The sequence below is a fragment of the Pongo pygmaeus genome, chromosome 10, assembly GCF_028885625.2.
Source record: "Pongo pygmaeus isolate AG05252 chromosome 10, NHGRI_mPonPyg2-v2.0_pri, whole genome shotgun sequence".
Classification (NCBI taxonomy): domain Eukaryota; kingdom Metazoa; phylum Chordata; class Mammalia; order Primates; family Hominidae; genus Pongo; species Pongo pygmaeus.
Genome location: NC_072383.2, coordinates 9884270 through 9891621, shown reverse-complemented (window position 1 = coordinate 9891621; position 7352 = coordinate 9884270).

Sequence of the window (7352 nt, the reverse complement as noted above, 5' to 3'; positions counted from 1 at the left end):
CTCAGGAACACCACTGGCAGGCTAGGCCGGCAGTGATCGGGGCAGACCCACTGGCCCTCAGGACCGCCGCTGGCATACCAGGCCGGCAGTGAGCGGGGTAGCCCCGCTGTCCCTGAGGACCCCCGCAGGCAGGGCAGGCCGGCAGTGAGCGGGGCAGCCCCCCGGCCCTCAGGACACCTGCTGCTGGCCGGGCCGGTACTGAGCGGGGCAGCCCCGCTGTCCCACAGGACACCCTCTGGCAGGCCAAGCCGGCAGAGAGCGGGGCAGCCACCTTGGCCCTCAGGACCCCTGATGCAGGTCAGTCCGGCAGTGAGCAGGGCAGCCCCCCTGGCCCTCAGGACCCCCGGTGGCAGGACAGGCCGGCAGTGAGCGGGGTAGCCCCACTGGCCCTCAGAGACCCCGCTGGCAGGCCAGGACGGCAGTGAGCGGGGCAGCCCCGCTGTCCCTAAGGACCCCCGCTGGCAGGCCAGGCCGGCAGTGAGCGGGGCAGCCCCACGGCCCTCAGCACACCTGCTGCTGGCCAGGACGGCAGTGAGCGGGGCAGCCCCCCTGGCCTTCAGGAGCCCCGCTGCAGGCCAGGCAGGCAGTGAGCGGGGCAGCCCCGCTGGCCCTCAGGATCCCATCTGGCAGGCTAGGACGGCAGTGAGCGGGGCAGCCCCCTGGCCCTGAGGACCCCCACAGCAGGCCAGGCCAGTAGTGAGCGGGGCAGCCCCGCTGTCCCACAGGACACCCTGTGGCAGGCCACGCCGGCAGTGAGCGGGACAGCCACCTTGGCCCTCACGACCCCCGATGCAGGCCAGTCCGGCAGTGAGCAGGGCAGCCCCCCTGGCCCTCAGGACCCCCGGTGGCAGGACAGGCCGGCAGTGAGCGGGGCAGCCCCACTGGCCCTCAGGGACCCCGCTGGCAGGCCAGGACGGCAGTGAGCGGGGCAGCCCCCCTGCCCCTAAGGACCCAAGCTGGCAGGCCAGGCCAGCAGTGAGCGGGGCAGTCACCCGGCCCTCAGGACTCCCGCTGCTGGCTAGGCGGGCAGTGAGCGGGGCAGCCCCCGGCCTTCAGGACTCCCGCTGGCAGGCCAGGCCGGCAGTGAGCAGGGCAGCCCCTCTGGCCGTCAGGACACCCGCTGCGGGCCAGGTCGACAGTGAGCGGGGCAGACCCGCTGGCCCTCAGGACCCCATCTGGCAAGCCAGGCCGGCAGTGAGCGGGGCAGCCCCCCTAGCCCTGAGGACACCCGCTGGCGTCCAGGCCGGCATGAGTGGGGCAGCCCCGCTGGCTCTCAGGACCCCGCTGGCAGGCCAGGCCGGCAGTGAGCGGGGCAGCCCCGCTGTCCCACAGGACACCCTCCAGCAGGCCACGCCGGCAGAGAGGGGGTCAGCCCCCTTGGCCCTCAGGTCCCCCTCTGCAGTCCAGGCCGGCAGTGAGCGGGGCAGCCCCACTGTCCTTTAGGACCCCCGCTGGCATGCCAGGCCACCAGTGAGTGGGGCAGCCCCCGGCTCTCAGGACCCCCGCTGCTGGCCAGGCCGGCAGTGAGCGGGGCAGCCCCACTGGTCCTCAGGACCCCTGCTGCAGGCCAATCTGGCAGTCAGCGGGGCAGCCCCACGGCCCCCAGGACCTCCACTGCAGGCCAGGCCGGCAGTGAGCGGGGCAGCTTCCCTTGCCCTGAGGACACCCTACAGAAGGCCACGCCGGCAGTGAGCGGGGCAGCCCCCTTGGCCCTCAGGACCCCTGCTGCAGGCCAATCCCGCAGTGAGCGGGGCAGCCCCCCTGGCCCTCAGGACCCCCGCTGCAGGCCAGGCCGGATGTGAGCGGGGCAGCCCCCCTGGCCCTCAGGACCCCCGCTGGCAGGCCAGGCCGGCAGTGAGCGGGGCAGCCCCCCGGCCCTCAGGACCCCCGCTGCAGTCCAGGCCGGTAGTGAGCGCGGCAGCCCCCCTGGCCCTCAGGACCCCCGCTGCAGGCCAGGCCGGCAGTGAGCGGGGCAGCCCCCCTGGCCCTCAGGACCACCGCCGGCAGGCCAGGCCGGCAGTGAGCGGGGCAGCCCCCCGGCCCTCAGGACCCCTGCTGCAGGCCAATCTGGCAGTGAGCGGGACAGCCCCCCTGGCCCTCAGGACCCCCGCTGCAGGCCAGGTCGGCAGTGAGCGGGGCAGCCCCGCTGTCCCACAGGACACCCTCCAGCAGGCCACGCTGGCAGTGAGCGGGGCAGCCCCCTTGGCCCTCAGGACCCCTGCTGCAGGCCAATCCGGCAGTGAGTGGGGCAGCCCCCCTGGCCCTCAGGACCCCCGCTGCAGGCCAGGCCGGCAGTGAGCGGGGCAGCCCCCCTGGCCCTCGGGACCCCGGCTGGCAGTCCAGGCCGGCCGTGAGCGGGGCAGCTCCCCTTGCCCTGAGGACCCCCGCTGCAGTACAGGCCAGCAGTGAGCGGGGCAGCCCCACTGTCCTTTAGGACCCCCGCTGGCATGCCAGGCCGGCAGTGAGCGGGGCAGCCCCCCGGCCCTCAGGAACCCCGCTGCTGGCCAGGCCGGCAGTGAGCGGGGCAGCCCCTCTGGCCCTCAGGACACACGCTGCAGGCCAGGCCGGCCGTGAGCGGGGCAGGACCGCTGTCCCACAGGACACCCTCCAGCAGGCAATGCCGGTAGTTAGCGGGGCAGCGCCCTTGGCCCTCAGGACCCCCGCTGCTGGCCAGTCTGGCAGTGAGCAGGGCAGCCCCACTGGCCCTCAGGACCCCCGGTGGCAGGCCAGGCCGGCAGTGAGCGGGGCAGCCCCAATGGACCTCAGGGACCCCGCTGGCAGGCCAGACCGGCAGTCAGCGGGGCAGCCCCCCTGACCCTCAGGACCCCTGCTGCAGGCCAATCCAGCAGTGAGTGGGGCAGCCACCCTGGCACTCAGGACCCCTGCTGCAGGCCAGGCCGGCAGTGAGCGGGGCAGCCCCCATGGCCCTCAGGACCCCCACTGGCAGGCCAGGCCGGCAGTGAGCGGGGCAGCCCTCCGGTACTCAGGACCCCCGCTGCAGTCCATTCCGGCAGTGAGCGGGGCAGCCCCCCAGCCCTCAGGAAACCCGCTGCTGGCCAGGCCGGCAGTGAGCGGGGCAGCACCACTGGTCCTCAGGACCCCTGCTGCAGGCCAATCTGGCAGTGAGCGGGGCAGCACCCCTGGCCTTCAGGACACCCGCTGCAGGACAGGCCGGCAGTGAGCGGGGCAGCCCCGCTCTCCCACAGGACACCCTCCAGCAGTCCAGGTCGGCAGTGAGTGGGACAGCCCCCTTGGCCCTCAGGAACTCCGCTGCAGGCCAGTCCGGCAGTGAGCAGGGCAGCCCCCCTGGCCCTCAGGACCCCCGGTGCAGGCCAGTCCGGCAGTGAGCAGGGCAGACCCCTGGCCCTCAGGACCCCCGGTGGCAGGCCAGGCCGGCAGTGAGCGGGGCAGCCCCAATGGCCCTCAGGGCCCCCACTGGCAGGCCCGGGCGGCAATGAGCGGGGCAGCCCCCCGGGCCCTCAGGACCCGCGCTGCCGGCCAGGCCGGCAGTGAGCGGGGCAGCCCCCCGGCCCTCAGGACCCGCTGGCAGGACAGGCCGGCAGTGAGCGGGGCAGCCCCGATGTCCCACAGGACACCCTCCAGCAGGCAACGCCGGCAGTGAGCGGGGCAGCCCCCGTGGCCCTCAGGACACCCGCTGCAGGCCAATCCGGCAGTGAGCAGGGCAGACCCCCTGGCCCTCAGGACCCCCGGTGGCAGGCCAGGCCGGCAGTGAGCGGGGTAGCCCCAATGGCCCTCAGGGCCCCCGCTGGCAGGCCAGGCCGGCAATGACCAGGGCAGCCCCCTGGCCCTCAGGACCCCTGCTGCAGGCCGATCAGGCAGTGAGTGGGGCAGCCACCCTGGCACTCAGGACCCCCGCTGCAGGCCAGGCCGGCAGTGAGCAGGGCAGCCCCACTGGCCCTCAGGACCCCCGCTGGCAGGCCAGGCCGGCAGTGAGCAGGGCAGCCCCCTGGTCCTCAGGACCCCGCTGCAGTCCATTCAGGCAGTGAGCGGGGCAGCCCCCTGGCCCTCAGGACCCCCGCTGCTGGCCAGGCCGGCAGTGAGCGGGGCAGCCCCACTGGTCCTCAGGACCCCTGCTGCAGGCCAATCTGGCAGTGAGCGGGGCAGCCCCCCTGGCCTTCAGGACACCCGCTGCAGGACACGCCGGCAGTGAGCGGGGCAGCCCCGCTGTCCCACAGGATACCCTCCAACAGTCCAGGCCAGCAGTGAGCGGGGCAGCCCCCTTGGCCCTCAGGACCCCCGCTGCAGGCCAGTCCGGCAGTGAGCAGGGCAGCCCCCCTGGCCCTCAGGACCCCCGGTGGCTGGCCAGGCCGGCAGTCAGCGAGGCAGCTCCAGTGGCCCTCAGGGCCCCCGCTGGCAGGCCAGGCCGGCAGTGAGCGGGGCAGCCCCCCTGGCCCTCAGGACGCCTGCTGCAAGCCAGGCCGGCAGTGAGCGGGGCAGCCCCCCTGGCCCTCAGGACGCCCGCTGCAGGCCAGGTCGGCAGTGAGCGGGGCAGCCCCCCTGTCCCTCAGGACCCCCGCTGCAGTCCAGACCGGCAGTTAGCGGGGCCGCCCCGCTGTCCTTTAGGACCCCCGCTGGCATGCCAGGCCGGCAGTGAGCGGGGCAGCCCCCCGGCCCTCAGGACACCCGCTGCTGGCCAGGCAGGCAGTGAGCGGGGCAGCCCCCCTGGCCCTGAGGACCCTCGGTGGCAGGCCGGGCCGGCAGGGAACGGGGCAGTCCCACTGGCCCTCAGGGCTCCCGGTGGCAGGCCAGCCCGCCAGTGAGCGGGGCAGCCCCCCTGGCCCTCAGGACCTGTGCTACAGGCCAGGCTGGCAGTGAGCGGGGCAGCCCCCCTGGCCCTCAGGACCCCCGCTTTCAGGCCAGGCCGGCAGTGAGCGGGGCAGCCCCCCTGGCCCTCAGGACCCCCGCTGGCAGGCCAGGCCGGCAGTGAGGGGGGCAGCCCCGCTGTCCCACAGGACACCCTCCAGCAGTCCAGGCCGGCAGTGAGCAGGGCAGCCCCCTTGGCCCTCTGGACCCCCGCTGCAGGCGAGTCCGGTAGTGAGCAGGGCAGCCCCCCTGGCCCTCAGGACCCCCGGTGGCAGGCCAGCCCGGCAGTGAGCGGGGCAGCCCCAATGGCCCTCAGGGTCCCCGCTGGCAGGCCAGCACGGCAGTGAGCGTGGCAGCACCCCTGGCCCTCAGGACCCCCGCTGCATGCCAGGCCGGCAGTGAGCTGGGCAGCCCCACTGGCCCTCAGGACCCCTGCTGGCAGGCGAGGCCGGCAGTGAGCGGGGCAGCCCCCCGGCCCTCAGGACCCCCGCTGCAGTCCAGGCTGGCAGTGAGCGGGGCAGCTCCTCTTGCCCTGAGGACCCCCGCTGCTGTCCAGGCCGGCAGTGAGCGGGGCAGCCCCACTGTCCTTTAGGAACCCCGCTGGCATGCCAGGCTGGCAGTGAGCACGCCAGTCCCCCGGCTCTCAGGACCCCCGCTGCTGGCCAGGCCGGCAGTGAGCGGGGCAGCCCCACTGGTCCTCAGGACCCCTGCTGCAGGCCAATCTGGCAGTGAGCGGGGCAGCCCCCCTGGCCCTCAGGACCCCCGCTTCTGGCCAGGCCGGCAGTGAGCGGGGCAGCCCCACTGTCCCACAGGACACCCTCCAGCAGGCCACGCCGGCAGAGAGCGGGGCAGCCCCCCTGGCCCTCAGGACCCCCGCTGGCAGGCCAGGCCGGCAGTGAGCGGGGCAGCCCCCCTGGCCCTCAGGACCCCTGCTGCAGGCCAATCCGGCAGTGAGCGGGGCAGCCCCCCTGGCCCTCAGGACCACAGCTGCTGCCCAGACCAGCAGTGAACGGGGCAACCCCGCTGGCCCTCAGGACCCCCGCTGGCAGGCCAGGACGGCAGTGAGCAGGGCAGCCCCACTGGCCCTCAGGAACTCATCTGGCCGGCCAGGCCGGCAGTGAGTGGGGTAGCCTCCCTGGCCCTCAGGAACCCCGCTGCTGGCCAGGCCGGCAGTGAGCCGGGAATCCCCCCTGGCCCTCAGGAACCCCACTGGCAGGCCAGGCCGGCAGTGAGCGGGGCAGCCCCCCTGGCCCTCAGGACCCCCTCTGGCAGGCCATGACGGCAGTGAGCGGGGCAGCACCCCGGCCCTCAGGACCCCCGCTGCAGGCCAGGCCGGCAGTGAGCCGGGCATTCCCCCTGGCCCTCAGGACCCCATCTGGCAGGAAAGGCCAGCAGTTAGCAGGGCTGCCCCCCTGGCCCTCAGGACCCCCGCTGCAGGCCAGGTTGGCAGTGAGCGGGGCAGCCCCACTGTCCCTCAGTACCCCCGCTGGCAGGCCACGCCGGCAGTGAGTGGGGCAGCCCCATGGTCCTCAGGACCCCTGTTGCCGGCCAGACCGGCAGTGAGCCGGGCATCCCCCCTGGCCCTCAGGAACCCCACTGGCAGGCGAGGCCGGCAGTGAGCGGGGCAGCCCCACTGGCCCTCAGGACCCCTGCTGGCAGGCCAGGCCGGCAGTGAGCGTGGAGGCCCCGCTGTCCCTCAGGACCCCCACTGGCATGCCAGGCCGGCAGTGAGCGGGGCAGCCCCCCGGCCCTCAGGAACCCCGCTGCTGGCCAGGCCGGCAGTGAGCGAGGCAGCCCCACTGGTCCTCAGGACCCCCGCTGGCAGTCCAGGCCGGCAGTGAACGGGGCAGCCCCGCTGTCCCTCATGACCCCCGCAGGGAGGCCAGGCCGGCAGTGAGCGGGCAGCCCCCCGGCCCTCAGGACACCTGCTGCTGGCCAGGCCGGCAGTGAGCGGGGCAGCCCCCCTGGCCCTCAGGACCCCCACTGAAGGCCAGGCCGGCAGTGATCGGGGCAGCCCCGCTGGCCCTCAGGACCCCATCTGGCAGGCCAGGCCGGCAGTGAGCGGGGCAGCCCCCTGGCCCTGAGGACCCCCACTGCAGGCCAGGCTGGCAGTGAGCGGGGCAGCCCCGCTGTCCCACAGGACACCCTCTGGCAGGCCACGCCGGCAGTGAGCGGGGCAGCCCCCTTGGTCCTCAGGACCCCCGCTGCAGGCCAGTCCGGCAGTGAGCAGGGCAGCCCCCCTGGCCCTCAGGACCCCTGGTGGCAGGCCAGGCCGGCAGTGAACGGGGCAGCCCCCTTGGCCCTCAGGACCCCCGCTGCATGCCAATCCGGCAGTGAGTGGGGCAGCCCCCCTGGCCCTCAGGACCCTCGCTGCAGGCCAGGTCGGCAGTGAGCGGGGCAGCCCCACTGTCCCTCAGTACCCCCGCTGGCCGGCCACCCCGGCAGTGTGTGGGGCAGCCCCCTGGCTCTCCGGACCCCTGCTGCCGGCCAGACCGGCAGTGAGCCGGACATCGCCCCTGGCCCTCAGG